A 19008-nucleotide genomic window follows, 5' to 3' on the forward strand; every position below is an offset into this window, starting at 1 on the left:
GAGAGAACTAATTCCCCTATCAAAAATACCGTGAGTGATTTTCAGTAGGTGAAAAGTTCTCAGATAAAACTGTCCGTTTTACATCCCTATCCACCTGTGTAGCCAGGTTCCTTACTGAAGGTTCTTAGAGAGCAACTTGGAAGTGGGAGGTGGGTTCTGTGTTCTTGAATGGAAAGGGACATTTTTCTCAAAATGTGAGCTCTTTCTCTGTTTGTCAGTTTTACATAGACCGAATGAAAATACCAAGGTTTTAACATTTTTATATGACACCTGCTGTCTTTCACTATTGTGATGACATTTTTTAAAATTTCATAATGCAGTAAAAAAACACTTGCTCCTCTAGATAGCAAAATGTGCTATTAATTTCTACAATCAATTGTTTGCGAACAGCTGAAAAGACAGATGCATGGAACAGAATAGGAAACCCAGAATCACTGAAATTATGTAAGATATACATAAGGATTGATGAGCAGGAAAGGATGAATTATTAATGAAAAAGTGCCTGTTGTTGGAAGAAAACTAATGAAATTTTATGTCACAAACATGAGTTCCTGATGGAATATAGACTGAAACTTTTCCATGTGCAAATGAGTAAAGTACCAGAAGAAAATACAAATGCTAATTTTATGGGTACATTTTATGTTGACAAACGCCTTCCTAAGAATGACCTGGTAAGCAGACATTGTGAAGGTTGATTTAGCAAACTAAAAATTAAAACTGTGTTTCAGAAAAAAAGTTAACAAAATAAAAGAGAGCTTACTTGAAAAATATTTAATATATTATATATATATATTTTTTCAGATGAAAAGTATGTTTTCATTTTATAGGGAATTCATTATATTCTTTTATTTTTTTTTGAGTCAGAGTCTCGCTTCTTTGCCCAGGCTGGTGTCCAATGGCACAATCCTGGCTCACTGCAACCTCCACCTCCTGGATTCAAGCAATTCTCCTCCCTCAGCCTCCCAAGTAGCTAGGATTACAGGCAGGTGCCAGCACGCCTGGCTAATTTTTGTATTTTTAGTAGAGAGGGGCTTTCACCATGTTGGCCAGGCTGGTCTCGAACTCCTGACCTCAAGTGATCTGCCTGCCTCGGCCTCCCAAAATGCTGGGATTACAGGTGTGAGCCCCTGCACCCAGCCTATATTGTTCATTATATATGATAAGATTTAGATGTTACTGATACGTATACCATATATATTCCAGATATAATATGTTATATATATCAGTTATATATATACGTTAGATGAAAAGTTATAATACACATGCGATGAAAAGTACATCTTCGTTTTACAGGGAATTTTTTCAAATCAAATCATCAAATACTCTAAAAGTGGGCAAAGTACCTTTCCCCAGATCTACAAGTTACTTATGTATATAGGAAAAAATCCTTCTCATTTCTGGTATAAGAATTTAAAAGAGGAATCAAACAGTTTTCTATCCACAATATTTGTGAGGATGTTTTATACTGCTACTTAAAAGTTTAAGTTGCTGATTACTTTTCAAATAGATAATTTGGTGGTAAGTACTACGTTTAAAAAATGTGCCCTTTACTCATCAATTCCATTATACTAAAATGCCCTTAGGAAATAAAGATACATGCACTTTAGTTTTCACGGAACTTATTTTAAAAAGAACCCAGAGAATGGATCCTATAAATAAATTTCAGTTGCATCCATAGGATGGAATAATATGTGACCATTGAAGGTGGGAATAGGTATAGAAGTAAGTTGATGTGTCAAGATGTTGTATTTTGCTATAGCCAGTGAGGAAAAAAAAATAGTTAAATTATACATATGCAAACATACTATGGTCTTGTTTTAGCAAAAGAAAAAAATGTACCAAATATGATAAAATTTGTAATTTCTGAGCATTTGCTTTTTTTTTTTTTTTTTTTTCTTTTTTTTTGAGATGGAGTCTTGCTGTGTCACCCAGGCTGGAGTGCAATGGCCCAATCTCGGCTCACTGCAAGCTCCCCCTCCCAGGTTCACACCATTCTCCTGCCTCAGCCTCCCAAGTAGCTGGGAGTACTGGCACCTGCCACCACACCCGACTAATTTTTTATATTTTTAGTAGAGACTGGGTTTCACCGTGTTAGCCAGGATGGTCTTGATCTCCTGACCTCGTGATCCACCCTTCTCGGCCTCCCAAAGTGCTGGAATTACAGGCGTGAGCCACCGCACCCTGCGAGTATTTGCATTTTAAGTAAAGTTTATTTTTCCTTTTTCTTATCTGTGATTGCTGCAGTGAGCATGTACAAAACTTCTATAAAAGTTTACTATTAATGGAATCATCCTTGGGAAGAGAGAAATATGAATCTTGCACTGATAAAAATAATTTCTTGCTTTCTACTTTTTATCTTTATTGTGTGTATTGTTATCTTCTTTGAATGTTTAGAGTCTTCAGAAGTAAGAAGGGAATGGTTTTATCTGTGTTTTCAGATTTTATTATCTATACATTTTATTATGCACATGTTTTTCTTATATACTCATTCCATTTATTCAAACAATGATAGATTAATAATTTCATTTAAATTGTATTCTTTAAAAATAAAAAATAACACATACAAATAATTACTATTGCAAAAATATTGCTTTATAGGAGTTTATTTAAAAATAGTGAACTCCCCAGCTATATTTATCCATTATTTCATTCCATTTATGCATCAAGCATAACCTGAGTACCTGTTATGTAGCAGACATACTCTACTATCTCTCAGGACCCTTCCATCCTTAAAAACTTCATGTTTACCTGCCCTGCCTGCACAAGCTGAGAGATTTACAATAGGAATATTGGGACTTCATCTCCTTGAAACTTTATCTCCCACCTTTCAAACAAAAGCATTTCTGAAGTTAGAAAATGGTAGAAGATAACCTTGAACTGCCCTTTCAAAAGTTTATCAGTTTTAAATCCTAATATTAATCATTGGAAAGTCTTATTTACATATATTCTGTAAGTGTAAGAATTCAATAAAATGAGCCATACAAATTCATTTGACTCATGAGTTTCCTTTGACTTCAAGTTGTTTGAAAATCAAGGAATTAATTTGTTTAAAAAAATGCATGATTGTTATTTCAGTGCTCTTTCCCCATAGTCCCTTTAAGAACTGAAATGTATTTCAGTTTCAGTTGCATGCCTGGAACTGCCCTAGTGCTGAGTTACCATATTCTACTTAATGTAAGGTCTCATGGATTGTGTGATGCTCCGCTATTTTATATATCAATAAGATAATTTCTAAAATGCTACCAGTTAGAGTTATAATAAATCATGAATTATAAGTGGCATTCCAATGTCAGAGCTGTTAAAATGTGACCTACTCATTAAGTCATCCTGCAAAGTAGGTATAATTGTGTCGTTCTACCTAATTAAAATGCTTTTGTTAAGTAGTAGTAATACTAACAATTATAATATCTGGCTGGGTGCAGTGACTCACACCTGTAATCCCAGAACTTTGGGAGGCTGAGGTGAGAAGATTGTTTGATGCCAGGAGTTTGAGACCAGCCTGGGCAACAAAGTGAGGTTCTTACTCTACATTTTTAAATAAATAGCTGGGCATGCTGGTGCACATCTGTTGTCCCAGCTACTCAGGAGACTGGGGATGGAGGATCACTTGAGCCCAGGAGTTCCAGGTATAGTTACATCATTGCACTCCAGCCTGGGCAAAAGAGTGAGACTTTGTCTCAAAAAACAAAAATCTTACAATTATTGAGCTGTTGTAGGAACTATTCTAAATACTTTACATAGCTTCTCATTTAAGCATCATGATGGTGTCCTATGAGATAGCTACTATTGTTATCTTTATTGATGAAGAAGTTGAGGCACAGAAAGGCTAAGCAATAATTGGTAAGTGACAACGTTTAAAGTAGGACTCAAGCCCTAGTTGAACGGAATCTACAGACTGAGCTCTTTCTATTCAAATAGGCTGCTGTTGTCATTAAGGCAGTGAGCAATAAGAGCTAGTAAGTATTGCACTTTCTTCAAAAAAATTAAGTATTTGTTTTGAAGACAGAGGAAAAACATGCTATTCAATTTTTACAATGACATGAATGATGATATGTTTTGAGATGTTGCACTACCGTTTCCTAAAAAGTCCTCTTGCTCTTGTAGAACTGCTCTACATTTGGCCTGTGCCTGTGGCCATGCAAAAGTGGTAACTCTCCTGATCGACAGAAAGTGCCAGATTGATATCTGTGACAAAGAAAACAGAACGCCCTTGATACAGGTATATTAGAGCCAACTCTTTTAGCCTGACATGGATTTGATTTACATATATAGAATTAAAATGAATTGATCTCATTTAAATATAACTAGTTGGTGAAACCTGTGGAATGTGTATTTTGAATTCTTAGAATTTACAATCTGTTTCTTGGTCTAATACGGACAGGCTATCCGTTGCCAGGAAGAGGCTTGTGCCATTATTTTGCTGAACCATGGTGCCGATCCAAACCTTAAGGATATCTACGGCAGCACTGCTCTCCATTATGCTGTGTACAGTGGGAGCACCTCACTGGCAGAAAAACTACTTTCCCATGGTGCAAATATTGAAGCGCTGGACAAGGTATAGATCAATCAACTTTCTTTCAAAAATATTTGTTTTATCATTGACATAGGTAAGGGTCAATTTTTTTATATTTGGAAGCTCAACCATTCCCTGAATGCAAATGTAAATTATTTTGAAATAACTTAATTGCATAAGATTTTGTTTTAAATATTGATACTTTTAAAGAAGATTCAAGGGCACAGCTTTATAAAATGCGCCTTGGAAAATATTTGCAAATTTGTTAAAGGGAAAACCTTTTCAACTTTTTTTCTATGCAGGGTTTTTTTTTTTTTTTTTTTTTTTCTTAATTAGTGTAAAACAACACAGGAAAGAAAATATGCCCTGTAAATAGGCTTCATTTTAAAACTCAAACAAAACTAAAGTAACTTACAATAAATGGACATGTTGCTGCTGCTGCTAATTTTCTGAAAAACTGACATATCATTTCTCAGGGAAAAATGGGAAGGGAAAAGGAGAGCAATCAGAAATATGCAGGTCACTTGGAAATCAGGTAATGAAGGAAAATGCGAGGAAGAGTTGTTGTTATTGTTGTTGTTTTTAGTTTGTTGTTCTTCTAGTTTATGTGTTGAGACAAGGTGCTCTTTAGCTTTGGGTCTAATAATTTTCGGTTTGAAAAAGAGAGTGAGTGAGTTGAAACTTGCCTAGAGATTAATTTTAGGAGGGCTCTGAGGAAACCAGATTGGCAGTGAATATGTGGTGAGGAAGTGAGAAAAACTTCAGCAGAAGCTGGAACAAATTATTAACTGACTTATTGCCCATCCTGGCAGAAACTGCCACTTAGATAAGAGTCTAAAGACTCCTCTCAAATCTAGAATGTCGTGGTGGAAAAGTGGGAGATAAGGAGCTTATAAATAGCAAAATCAAGTGGGATTTTGAGTTTACTTGTCCCTGTTCTAGCCATACACAGGAAAATTAACTGGAGTTTTAATAAATGACTGTATCTCTTACCCTTTTATCTTTTTGGTCACATCTCTGACTGATAAACGGCATTAGCCATGTGGGTGAGAGATGTGACTGAAGTGATTGTCTGCTGCACTAATTCTCAGAATTGGGCATTACAGTGACCTGAGGACATTTTGTTAAAAATCTACAACCACAGTCTTTCCCCTGAAGATTTTGATGTAATAGACCTAATAAGGCCTGAACATGTTTAAAAATGTTTACTTGAAGCTGGGCACAGTGGCATGTTCCTGTAGTTCCAGCTTGAGTCTAAGAGTTTGAATCCAGCTTGAGCAACATAGTGAGACTCTTGTCTCTAACAACAATTGTAGAAAAAGGAAAAAAAAAAAAAAAACCCAATAAAAAAAACCTTCAAGGTTCGGATACACTCCTGATTAAGAATCCCAGAATAGATAAGTGCAATATATAAATTTCTGTATCTCAAAAATGTAAGAAATCTCTAGAAGACTTGGCATTTGATAGGTGCCACATCCTTCAAAGTTCTTCTGTTTGATGATATTACCCTGACTTATCTGTCTTTCTCTACATCTGTGACTGGGAAGTGAAAGGAAATATTATTGGCAACATCTCTCAGCTGACAGAATAACACCATTCCTTCCATCCACGAATCATTCACTACCATTCAGAGAGTCTTTAGAAATTTGCTTATGGGTAATCTTTCAATAAGTAAGGGCTGACCATGTCAGGATTTGTTGTCCCTTAGTCACCATGCAGGTGATTATGTGTCAACAAATTTTCATTACAAGTTGGGCTTTCTCAATTAGAATAGTAGCAAATCCTAAACTCTTTTTTTTTAGTTGAAGTTGTATTATGAACTATCTCGGTATGTTTGTTAGTTGTATAGAGCTTTATCATAACCAAAATGGCAGTTTTAAACACTGAAATCCATGAAGTTAATAAGAATACAAATAGGAATTCTTTTAATAATTAAGTTTTAGCAGTCCTATGAACCAATGATCTATTTGGTTAACAATCTGGGAAAATTATATACAAACATATTTTAAATGAATAAATGTTGGAAAAATTCTTGAAGCAGGTATTATGAGTCTTTTTAGCAATTTTTATTATATACGAGTGCCTCATATTTTGGTAAAACATATGATACTAGAGAAAGAAAATACTTTACATGCAAATACTTGGATTATACACAACCATTTCATAATGCATTTATAGTAAATATAAAAACACAAGGGCTATATTCTAAAGTGGTACACAGATTTGTTTATTTGCCTCTATAAGTTGAATCAACATGTAAAATTTAGAAGACTTGTGTAGAAATCTGGACTTCAGGCTTATCCTAAAAAGGCAAATCTGGTGTCTCCTGAGTTTCTATCACTGTTTGGTCTGCTGTGCAGAGATTGCCCCTTTATAGAAGCCATGTATTCCCCAGTTTGCTATTGTGCCCACCTCAGTACTTCCCTTACTCTGGTAACCTTCCTTTGTCCTTGTAAGTATTTGAGTTTACAACTCCTATGTTATAGTATATTTTGATAAAGATTTCAAGATTTTGAAGTCAGTGTGTAGATTTGTTTGTAATATATAGTCTATGGAGTATGTAAATCCCTCTGTTATGGAGTTGAATTTTAGAATTTAGAAGTTTTTAAAACTCCTTTTCTTTATATATACCAGAAATAATTATCTGCCCATAAGAATGCCTAGAAGCCTTTTTAGGTTATTGCTGGTTATAGTTGGATAATTTATGAATATTGCAGATATTATATCTTTGTCCTCAGCACCCTCTTTTAAAAATGCAAGTGACTTACTGGTTTTATTATGCCAGAAATAATTCATATGGATCAGTATGAGAACTTTTATTGATAAGCCATTATGCTGTTATTTCGGATTTATATTTTGCCTAAAATGAAAAATAATTTTAAATAGCCATTTAAGTGGAAGCCAATAAAAATGGATTTGAAAAGTAGAGCTGCATTAGTGTCCTGGGATTACCATTATAATTGAGAATAATATTTCTTACTGAACTTTGGTTTTTCAAATATTTGTTCTTAAGTTTTTTAAACCTGTCTCTCTTACACAGAACATACTGAGCTTTCTAACAGTAAAGATAAAAATCTATTCTCTTGTATTAGGAAAAAACCATGAACTATTTATAAGGCAAATAAGTGCATTTGAAGCCAATCTCTCTTAATTCAGAGTTCATTTCCATAGTGACCCCTTTGGAGCAGGAGTGCCTGACATTGGCGTCTGGCATCCTGACACCACTGATAGAAGTGAATCAAGCAAGTTTGTACCACCCAGAGGAATCCTCCATCTGTATTGGGAAGCTCTGGCAATTGTTTCTCTGAAACTCTTAATTCCTTAAATGTTAATATTTGCCACAAATAGTATTGTGAAATGGGGATTAGGTAAAATTCAAGAGAGTTCTTGTTTATTGGATGTAAGATACAATTTTGTAATACTTCACAAATGCAGAAGGTCATGGAATCTTTCTCTTGGGGTATTATACTTCTGCTAAAGCAAATATTCTTTGGAATATAGTTTAAGAAACAATGCTTTAGAGAGAATAATTTAGTTCATTAATTTATGTAGAAAACTTAAAATATTTGCTACTATGTCTTAGGGTTTTGGGGCTATAGAGACAAAAGATACAGCCCTTGCCCTCAAGAAGCTCTTGATTTCAGAGGGAAAAAATGAAATGATTAGAATGTAGCATGCTAAGTGCTGTGATCAAAGCAAGGATTCTTGGGACTGGTAAATGTTGACAGTGAATTTTGGCAATGACCACAGTTAATCCCGGGAGACAGAGGAGGGTTGTTTGCAAGGCAAAGAGCAGCACATCAGAAAGCGCAGAGGAGTGAGAAGGAGGGGACTGCTTTTCATTTACTTCCTTTCTATATCGTATGTTGAAGTTCAAAGAATCCTAGAGAAGATTTTCAGTTCAGTTCATAAATATGTAATTTTGTGAATTATTAATTTTTTCTGCTGTCTTATAGGACAATAATACCCCACTTTTATTCGCCGTTATGTGCAAGAAAGAGAACATGGTGGAATTTCTATTGAGAAAAAAAGCAAATATACATGCCGTTGATAGGCTGAGACGGTACAGTAGCTCTTTTTTTAAAAATAAAAGCCTGCGTATTCTAGAGTGGTAATAGTCTCTCAAGTCAGAAATATTAATAAGATTAGTGTAATTATTGACATACGGTGAAAAATGTCACCACAAATAATCAGGTAGACCACAAATATTTAGACTGAGTCACATAAAGAACAGTGTATAGTAGGATTAATCTTCTCTTATGAGATTTTTTATTTATAATCGGATGTTTTTGTTACTGTAATCTTTTATTAGCTAAAGGGTTTTGTATTAGTTTTATTAATTTTTTTTTTTGAGATGGAGTCTAGCTCTGTTGCCAGGCTGGAGTGCAGTGGTGTGATCTTGGCTCATTGCAACCTCCACCTCCCAGGTTCAAGCGATTCTCCTGCCTCAGCCTCCCAAGTAGCTGGAACTTCAGGTGTGTGCCACCATGCCCAGCTAATTTTTGTATTTTTAGTAAGGATGGGATTTCACCATGTTGGCCAGGATGGTCTCGATCTCTTGACCTCATGATCTGTTCTCCTTGACTTCCCAGAGTGCTGGAATTATGGACAAGAGTCACTGCACCTGGCAGTTTTTTTTAATTTTTAAAATGTGGACTTTTAGTTTATGACTACTGCTATTGTCATTATTATTATTGTTGTTGTTGTTGTTTTCAGCCCGCAGATAACTCTTATCTGACCCCTAGCTGATTACAATTATAATATATCAGAGTAGGAAAGCAATAGGGAAATCTTCATGTAAATTTTTGCCTACTTTAGATGACTGACCTCAGCACAGTTTCTTGGCCATCAAAGAACTATAAATTAGCAACTTGTATTATGTCACACGCCAGTGGGACAAGAGGCTTCCCTGTTGTCCGTTTCTTTTAGCCTTGGTGATAATTTACAAAGATGAACACTTGAGCACCCTAGATGCTTATAGACCCAAGCTAGTACATGCAAATCGTTATTACATCTACACTGACAGATGGATATGAAATTGGTAAAGTGTATCAAACTAATTGTTTAAAAAAGTCTTTATTAAAGTTCTTGAGTGGAGTTATTTCTTTGTTATTTTAGAACAGCCCTCATGCTTGCTGTGTACCATGACTCACCAGGTATTGTCAACATCCTTCTTAAGAAAAATATTAATGTCTCCACTCAAAACATGGGTGGACGCGATGCAGAAGATTACGCTACTTCTCATCATTTGACAAAGTAAGTGTTTATGTCAAAAGACCAGTTGATACTAAATTGAAGTTTAAAATAATTGCAACTACTCTATCTTTTACATTAGATAAGAGTTCATAGTTTGGTTCAGATGGTTTGAAATAGCAATGAGTTAGTCTACTTTTAGCCAGAAATTAAGCAGCAGTCTAGGTTAGTTCAAAGTAGAGTGCAAGATTTTTTCAGGATTTTTAACACCTTTATCCCCAGTGACCTCAGTGTTGTCCATTTTGTTCTAAGTATAATCCCCATGCATGGGATAAAAAGAGCCACATCTTTGATTTCTTTTCCTTTCCTTTCTTTCTTTTTTTTTTTCTTTTCTCTTCTTCTCCTTCTTCTTCTTCTTCTCCTCCTCCTCCTCCTCCTCCTCCTCCTCCTCCTCCTCCTCCTCCTCCTCCTCCTCCTCCTCCTCCTTCTTCTTCTTCTTCTTCTTCTTCTTCTTCTTCTTCTTCTTCTTCTTCTTCCTTCTTCCTTCTTTCTTCTTTCTTCTTTCTTCTTTTCTTCTTCTTCATTTTGTAGAGACAAGGTCTCACTTTGTTGCCCTGGCTGGTCTCGAACTCCTGAGCTCAAGTAATCCTCCTGCCTCGGCCTTTCAAAATGCTAGCCACCATGCCTGGCCTGACTTTTCTAATTAGTTATTGGGTCTTGAAATGTCCAATTTAGCAGAAAATCTTGTATTGTCCCCTCGGGCTGTCTCCTGTGTCTTCCTTCTTTGAATTTCCCAAGAAGCTAAGGGGTTCCTTAAGTTCAAGGAAGACAATCTTTCTTTACAAGTCAGAAGAACGGGAAAAAAGGCCATTCTGATCATTCTGTTATTTCCATGGACTCGCTTGCTGTTTTGCTGCCATTGTAACCCATCCTGCAATCTGATAATGACTGACCTTTGCCACCAGGATGCCTTCACTGATGCAGACCCCCTAGTTTTCATGGTGATTCATATATAGAGTTCAAAGCTATGGTGTTTATTAGTTTATGTACTTATGGTCAGTCGTTGTTCCCAGCACCCTGCTCTGCCAGCTAGGCCTCCTGGCTTTACCCACACAAATACTGAGAAAGTTGATGCTTGCCCTACACTAAAAATCTTCTTTGGAGCCCACCTCTTAGCTAGACTTAGCCTAGGCCTTCATGGTATGTTATCCTTTGAAAGCCATGTTTGTCTTTTCTTTAACCACTATTAGTTGGGATTGTTCTCCACAGTCAGGGATGTTCAAATAATGTTGCAGGGAGATCAGAGTTCCCTTTCCCTTTTGCTATCAGATCTGTACCTTGAGGCTTTTTATATCCTGTGCAGAAGCTTTGGTTAGATAGCAGAAGGTTCCATGTTATCTTTCCAGCAAGTAGTGGGATCAAACTTGCGGTTGACCCCTCTAGCAATGTGTCTCTATAGTCATGAAAATCTCTTGGGCTACTCGCAGCTCTTCCTCAAGTTTTCAATATATTTTAAAATTCCACCTCACAAGAAGTCATTCAATAAAATTCTCAGAATCTAAAGTAAGTGAGTTGGATTTACCCGAGCTAAGCCTCATCCATGACTCATGAGTATTTGTGTATCAAACAGAGCTTTGTGCTTGTTTCCATAGCACATATTTTAAAATTGGATCAATACAGAGCAGATAAGCATGGCTGCTGCCTGGGGATGGCACACAGATTCAGAAAGCATTCCATATTTTGTATAGTCCCAGGAAGGTCATTTGACTGTTTGTTGAGTAGCTCCTAGGAAGCAGTGTGAGTGAAACCAAAACAGGATACCCCCCAATATTGAAATTGTGATTATCACTATGAAAATATTGATGTCCAGTGATCTCTGAAAGGAGAACAGAGCTGAGTAATAATTAGGGGATGTTACATGTTGTTAGTACATGTCTTGGAAATGAAAAAATGTCCACTTGTCTTTCCTTCATGGAACCGAAAAACAATCACAGCAGGGTTCTGTCTTGTCTGTTAGTTGGAGAGGACCATGGAGATTCAGCATCCTGGCATGGATCTGCTGGCTCAGAGTTTGAGGAGGTAGAGAAGGAGTGGTAGTTGTCCAAGCCGGGTTTTGACACCTATTAGTTTTCTTCCCTTGGTGTGATTGATGAACTCAGTGATGGGAGACAATTAGGTAATCCATTTTAATGAGAAAACATATATATATATAAATTTTGCAGTAAGTTATGAATTAGGTAAGATTCCCTGAATTACAAGCCACAATGAATACAGCTAATAACCAAAATTAGCACTTAATAACATCTTCTGAAAACTGCAACATTTGAATATTAGAACTTAGAGAAAAACATACACCAAGCTTTATTTGGGATTCCAAAATGGTTTCAGGAATCAAGTTCAAGAAGAAATTATTCCATTGCTTTACTATTTTTCTGAACATTTAAACATGTAATCTCATTACATCTTCCTAAGGTAGCAGAGTCCTTATTTTTTAGAAGAAACCATGGAGCCTACAAGAAGCAACTTGTCTGAAAAGAAAATACCTATTGGTTACAGAGCGAGGACGTATTCTGAGTGCAGGACACTTTGCATGATGTCCAGCTAACTAGAGTTAATTTACTGAGCTGTTCTCCCTCCATTTATGAGTACTTCCCTTTCTTTTATTCTTTAATTATAAGCTTAATAAGCTTGTAAGGTTTAAAAATTTGAAGTGTATGGGATATTAAAATTCTGATATTAGGTCTGATATTGCCTTAAATGGTTTTAGAATTTAATATGTTTGGTAAATATTTTTTATTTCAGTGTTAAAATAACAACTTTATTTATTACTTTTGTATACATAGAATTAAACAACAAATTTTGGAACGTAAAAAGAAGATACTTAAAAATGACAAACCAGGTAAGACTTCTGATAGTGAATTTCTTATTTTTCTTGGTGGTCCTGCTCTTAATAAGAAAATGAAAAGTAAGATGTAAGATTAAGGTAGTGTTAATCAAAAAAGACCAGTTTAAAAATATGTGTCAATTGAATGTGTATATATGTATATACATATGTAAACTAATTTTTAAAATTTAACTAGTTTGAAATTCAGTTTTATTTAAGAAGGTATTTGTAGCTCATTTATAATGTCAAACATTATAGTCTGAAAAAAGTCATTTATGATCCCTAAAATCCTATATAATGTTTTTGCATGAATAAGAAAAAAGATTTTTAATGTAGTATGTTGTGTGTTTCCTCTGTAGTCACATTATAACCAATTGGACTTGTTATACAAATGGATCTTCTATTTCAGTTTTATAAGAAATTGTTTATATTTAGTAAAGAATTACAGTTGACCCATGAATAATGTAGGGGTGAGGGACTCTGATCCCTCTGCAGTTGAAAATCTGAGTATAACTTTTGATTACTTCAACTTAGCTACTAATAGCCCACTAGTGGCTGGAAGCCTTCCTGATAACATAAAACAGTTGATGAACACCTATTTTGTTTTTGCCACATTATTATATTCTGTGTTCAGACAATAAAGTAAGCCAGCTAATTGAAGCTGTTAGAAAGAAAATCATCAGGAAAGATATATTGACTTTTCATAAAGCATAAGTAGATGCTGACAATGGTCTTCATGATCTTCAGGTTGATTAGCCTGAGGTGGAAGAGGAGAGGTGGATCTTGCTGTCTCTGGGTTGCAGAGGCAGAAGAAAATCTGCATATAAGTGAATCCCCGCTGTTCAAGGGCAAACTGTATTACATATTGATGTGTGTCACTAAGAAAGTAACTATCTTTAGAACCAGGAACTCAGCAATCTCTTTCTGGTACCATAAATAAATGGCAATAAGAACTGTAGAACTGCCAGGCACGGTGGCTCAGGCCTGTAATCCCAGCACTTTGGGAGGCCGATGTGGGCGGATCACAAGGTCAGGAGATCGAGACCACGGTGAAACCCCGTCTCTACTAAAAATACAAAAAATTAGCCGGGCTAATGATAAAACAGGCGAGCGCCTGTAGTCCCAGCTACTCAGGAGGCTGAGGCAGGAGAATGGCATGAACCCTGGAGGCGGAGCTTGCAGTGAGCCAAGATCGCGCCACTGCACTCCAGCCTGGGCGACAGAGTGAGACTCCCTCTCAAAAAAAAAAAAAAAAAAAAAAAAAAAAAAGAACTATAGAACTGAACCAGCGTGCACCCATACAAATAGGAGACTATTTTTTGAAGACAGCTACTGTGCACAGAAGACAGAAAAGCAATTCCTGCATGAGAAGTACAAATTATATTACATATTCTTACACAAGCAAAATGGTTTTATCTGTCATAGTTTACACACACACAGTTTATAAGCACATACACACACACGTTCACACGTGTGCACACAAACACAAAGTTAGTCCTGCTAATTTTTAATGACCAAATCCAACTGTTCACAGGGAGCAGTGGATAACACATCCTACAGTTTGGATGCAATTCTTTTGACTTTTTGACTTGTTTTGTGATGAACTGCTTTTAATGGATGATTCATGTTTTCGGTTTTAGGAGAAGCACAGAAAAAGATGAGAAGCAAGTAAACAGGAACTGTATGATCAGTAGTAGACTATTATAGTACATTCTCAATAGTACTATGTTTTTCTCCAGTTATAGAATTTACTTGAATGATGCACAATTAATCAATTATTATTATTATAGGAGATGGGGTCTCTCTATGTTACCTTGGCTAGAATACCGTGTCTATTCATTGGTGCATTCATAGCTCACTGTAGCCTTGAACTCCTGGGCTCAACAAGTCCTCCTACATCATCCTCCTGAGTAGCTGGGACTACAGATTTTTGTGGTTACATCTGGCCTGATACACAATTATTTATTTATTTATTTATTTATGATACATGGTCTCCCTCTGTTGCCAGTACTGGAGTGCAGTGGTGCCATCTTGGCTCACTGCAACTTCTGCTTCATGGCCTTTAGTGATCCTTTCACCTTTTACCTTAGCCTCCCAAGTAGCTGGGACTACAGGCATGTACCACCACACTTGGCTAAATTTCTTTTTAAGGTTCTTTGTTGTTGTTGTTTGTTTATTTGTTTAATAGATGAGGTCTCACTCTATTGCCCAGGCTGGTCTGGAACTTCTGGACTCAAGTGATCCTCCTGCCTCAGCCTCCCAAAATGCTGGGATTTACAAGTGTGAGCCACTGCACCTGGCCTGCACAATTATTATAAAAAGGAATTAAGCCCAGTTGAGTTGCAGAAAATTGACCACCTTTTCATTTTTTTCTAGAAACATTCATATTGTAGAACATATTGTCAATCACCTAGATTCTCTATTTTTTATTCAGTTAAAATAGGATTGCTGCTTATTTCACATTATTTTCTGACATTATCGTTTCATTTATTCCTTTTATGGCTTTATTGAATTGTATAGATATAGAAATATAAGACTTTCCAAATATCAAATATCAAGGGAAAAAAAGAAAAGGAAAACAGATTAGGGAAAGCTATTCTGTGAAATAACCACCTGATTATAGTTACATATATCATATCAACTTCATAAAAGTCTTACACAATGCATTTGTATCAAGGTTTCCCAAGACCGCCCCCAGGTTTAGTGGTTCACTAGAAAGACTCACAGGACTCAGGAAATAGTCATACTCAGATCTTTACTTGATTACAAGAAAGGGGACAAGCAGAATTAGTAGAGGAAAAAGTTGCATGTGTCAAGTCTGGAGGAAACCAGGCACAAGCTTCCAGGAGTTCTCTCCTGTGGAGTTCCCAGGATCTGCTTAATTCTCCCAGGCTCACATTTTGACAACGTATGTGCAGTGATATCTACCAGTACCAGAGTCTCATTAGAGACTAAGTACCCAAGTGTTTCTATGGAGGTTACTCTCTGTGACATGTACCTAAATTCCAGACTCCTAGAAGGAAAGCAGCTGTTCAGAGTAACCACACTGTTTCTATAAATACTTTAGACACAGTGAGCCACTCTCCTTAGGGAATGGTGGAAACTCTCCCAATTCCAATTTCCTAAACACCAGTCAGGGGCCAGCCTTGCATGCAGGCCTTTCTAAAGATGGCAGTCTCTTGCCTGCTATATGAAATCTTTTCTGCACAACACTTATAGCCCCAACTTAACTTTTGGTGTTGTTTTACATTTTCATTTTAATAACACATAATATTATAAGATAAGGTAAATTGGTAGTAATTTCTTTTGTATGATCCATCTTAAGTTGCAATGCTGGTTACTTTTTTGACTTTTGGTGACAAACAGGTATTTGTATATAAGTTACCATAGCAGTGTTAGGTAATGATAATCTGTCCTTTTTATCTTATTAGCCTTTCAGTAAAATTGTGAAATTAAATAAGCATAATAATTTCTGAGTTAAAATTAGAATAAAATTGTCTTCTTTCTGGATGACATGGATAATCTAGTTTTCATATTGTGCTAAATCCCTGTTTAGAAGTATGAAAGGAGATAAAATAGTCAATCATTTTAATCAATATCGTCTTGTCTAAGCATGCAATTAACTTATTTTATATACTTTATATACTTCACTTTGAGAAATAATGACCACGTGTTGTTATTTTGATCTTCAATGATCTCTAATTTTTAGGGTCACTAAGTCTTGCTTAAATATATCATAATAACAGGTTCAGTGAATATTTTTCATTTTTTATTACTGATTTTTTTTTTTTGAGACACAGGTTTGCTCTTGCTACCCAGGCTGCCGTGCAATGACACAATCTCAGCTCACTGCAACTTCGACCTCCCAAGTTCAAGCAATTCTCCTGCCTCAGGATCCTATTTACCTGGGACTACAGGCATGCACCACCATGCCTAGCTAATTTTTTGTGTTTAGTAGAAATGGGATTTCACCATGTTGGTCAGGGTGGTCTTGAACTCCTGACCTCAAGTGATCCACCCACCTCGGCCTCCCAAAGTGCTGGGATTGCAGGCATGAGCCACTGACCCTGGCCATCTTTTTATTTATTTATTTATTTATTTATTTATTTATTTTAATTTTTGTTCTGGAGATCCTGGGATGCATAGACAGTGAATATCTTTTTAATTTTATTTTTAATTTTTTTTGAGATGGAGTATCACTCTGTCTTCCAGGCTGGAGTGCAGTGGTGTGATCTCAGTTAACTGAAACCACCGCCTTCCAGGCTCAAGCGATTCTCCTGCCTCAGCCTCCCGAGTAGCTGAAATTACAGGTGCTTGCCATCATGCCCAGCTAATTTTTTTTTTTTTTTTTTTTTTTTTTTTTTTTTTTTTTGAGGCGGAGTTTCGCTCTCTCGCCCAGGCTGGAGTGCAGTGGCCGGATCTCAGCTCACTGCAAGCTCCGCCTCCCGGGTTCACGCCATTCTCCTGCCTCGAGACTCCCGAGTAGCTGGGACTACAGGTGCCCGCCACCTCGCCCGGCTAGATTTTTGTATTTTTTAGTAGAGACGGGGTTTCACCGGGTTAGCCAGGATGGTCTTGATCTCCTGACCTTGTGATCCGCCCGTCTCGGCCTCCCAAAGTGCTGGGATTACAGGCTTGAGCCACCGCGCCCGGCCCATGCCCAGCTAATTTTTATATTTTTAGTAGAGACGAGGTTTTGCCATGTTGGTCAGACTGGTCTTGAACTCATTACCTCAGGCTGATCTTGAACTCATGACCTCAGGTGATCCCCCCAACCTTTGCCACCCAAAGTGCTGAGATTACAGGCATGAGCCACTGAGCCCAGTTGTGAATATCTTTTTTAAATCAACAGCTTTATTTCTTAGAGCAGTTTTAGGTTCACAGCAAAATTGAGAGGAAGATACAGAGATTTCTCATATATTCCTTGCCTGCCACATGCATAGCCTCCCCCATGATTAGTATTTTCCACCAGAGTGGTACATTTGTTACAACTGATGAACTTACATTGACACATTATAATCACTCAAAGTTCATATTTACATCAGGCTTCACTCTTGATGCTGTACATTCTGTGAACCTGGACAACTGTATAATGATATGACATGTATCTGTTACTGTAATATTATCAACAGAACAGTTTCACTACCCTAAAAATTCTCTATACTATGCCTGTTCTTCTCTCATTTTCTCCCTAGCAACTCCTGGCAACCATTGATCTTTATCTTCATAGTTTTATTATTTTCAGAAGAGTACAGTGGATATCTTTTAGAATAGTTAAAAAATTAAAGCTCCATGGTAATTGAACGTAGTCATTTAAGATGTTCCTTGTCCTTTTTGTTTTTCTTTTGCTTCTTTATCACTGTAAAGAATGATATATGCTGATGAGATGTGCTTTACATACTCAGAAAACATGATTTGTTTAGCTATTTGGGACACAATAGAAAGGGTTGAGGGAAAGGACACCATGCCGTGCCACACGGCACAAACTGGAGTATCTTGCTCTATGATGTGGGTCCAGATAGACTCTCTAGCAATAGACGGGGACAAGCGCAAGGGGTTGGACTTTATAAAAGTGGAATCACTAAGTCTGTCATACTTACATTCGGTTGGAATTAAGACCAGGCAGTGAATGCTATAGGTAAATACATGTGTTCCTCACTGCTCCTCTTCCTTTGAGGGATGAGGTTGACAACAACCTGTAGTATGATGACATGACTCATCTACAACTAGATTCTGTCATGAGGGATGGTAAGGGAATTTTGCTTGATGTGAGGTGAAAAAGAATTTTTTTCTCCTACTTGGGAGAAGAGCAAGCTTTGGAACATTCTAGTAGTAAAAGGGCATTGACAGTTTTCTTTCTATATATTTTTCACATCAGATAATACTGACGGGCAGCCTGCCACACCTCCCCAGTGTTTCTTAAGCTTCTCTCTGAGTATGGATAAGCTCTTAAAGGAGTGATGTTTCCAGTGGTTCTTTCTGTGGGAGGTAAAATGGCAGGTGAATTTGGGCCTTGTTATACATAGGGCAGAACAAATAGCTACAACTAAGGAAACCATCCAGCACCTTCCCCAGAAGAGTATTAGCCAGAGTAACACACCGATCTCTCTTCAGCTCTTCTCCACTGGCGGCTGGAAGGTCTTTGCAAGGATTCCTGTTTCTGGTCTGATTCCTATGTTTTGCTGGCTTCTGGTGATATAGGGTGTTTTGTTTTAAACTGAACAGTTTGAGCTGAAGAGCTAGAGAGGCTGTGTTGTGCTATAACAAAATAAGTGCAGTAGTTCCCCCTTAACTGTGGGAAATACATTCCAAGACTCCCAGTGGATGCATGGAACCGCGAATAGTACTGAATCACAACTGTTTTTTCCTATGCATACCTATCTATGATAAAGTTTAATTTATAAATTAAATTAAATCT

The 19008-nt window shown here is 36.7% G+C and overlaps 1 non-coding gene and 1 pseudogene across 1 annotated transcript; both read left to right on the forward strand.

Annotated features, from left to right (window-relative positions):
• The window catches only part of LOC140709855 (putative ankyrin repeat domain-containing protein 20A2), a 65976-nt pseudogene that overhangs the window by 1293 nt on the left and 45675 nt on the right, over positions 1-19008 (forward strand).
• Positions 11343-11449, forward strand: LOC119618645 (U6 spliceosomal RNA). The gene has a single exon (XR_005235021.2). It is a non-coding gene; the product is annotated as a U6 spliceosomal RNA (small nuclear RNA).

Source organism: Chlorocebus sabaeus, chromosome 2 (genome assembly GCF_047675955.1).
Source record: "Chlorocebus sabaeus isolate Y175 chromosome 2, mChlSab1.0.hap1, whole genome shotgun sequence".
Lineage (NCBI taxonomy): Eukaryota > Metazoa > Chordata > Mammalia > Primates > Cercopithecidae > Chlorocebus > Chlorocebus sabaeus.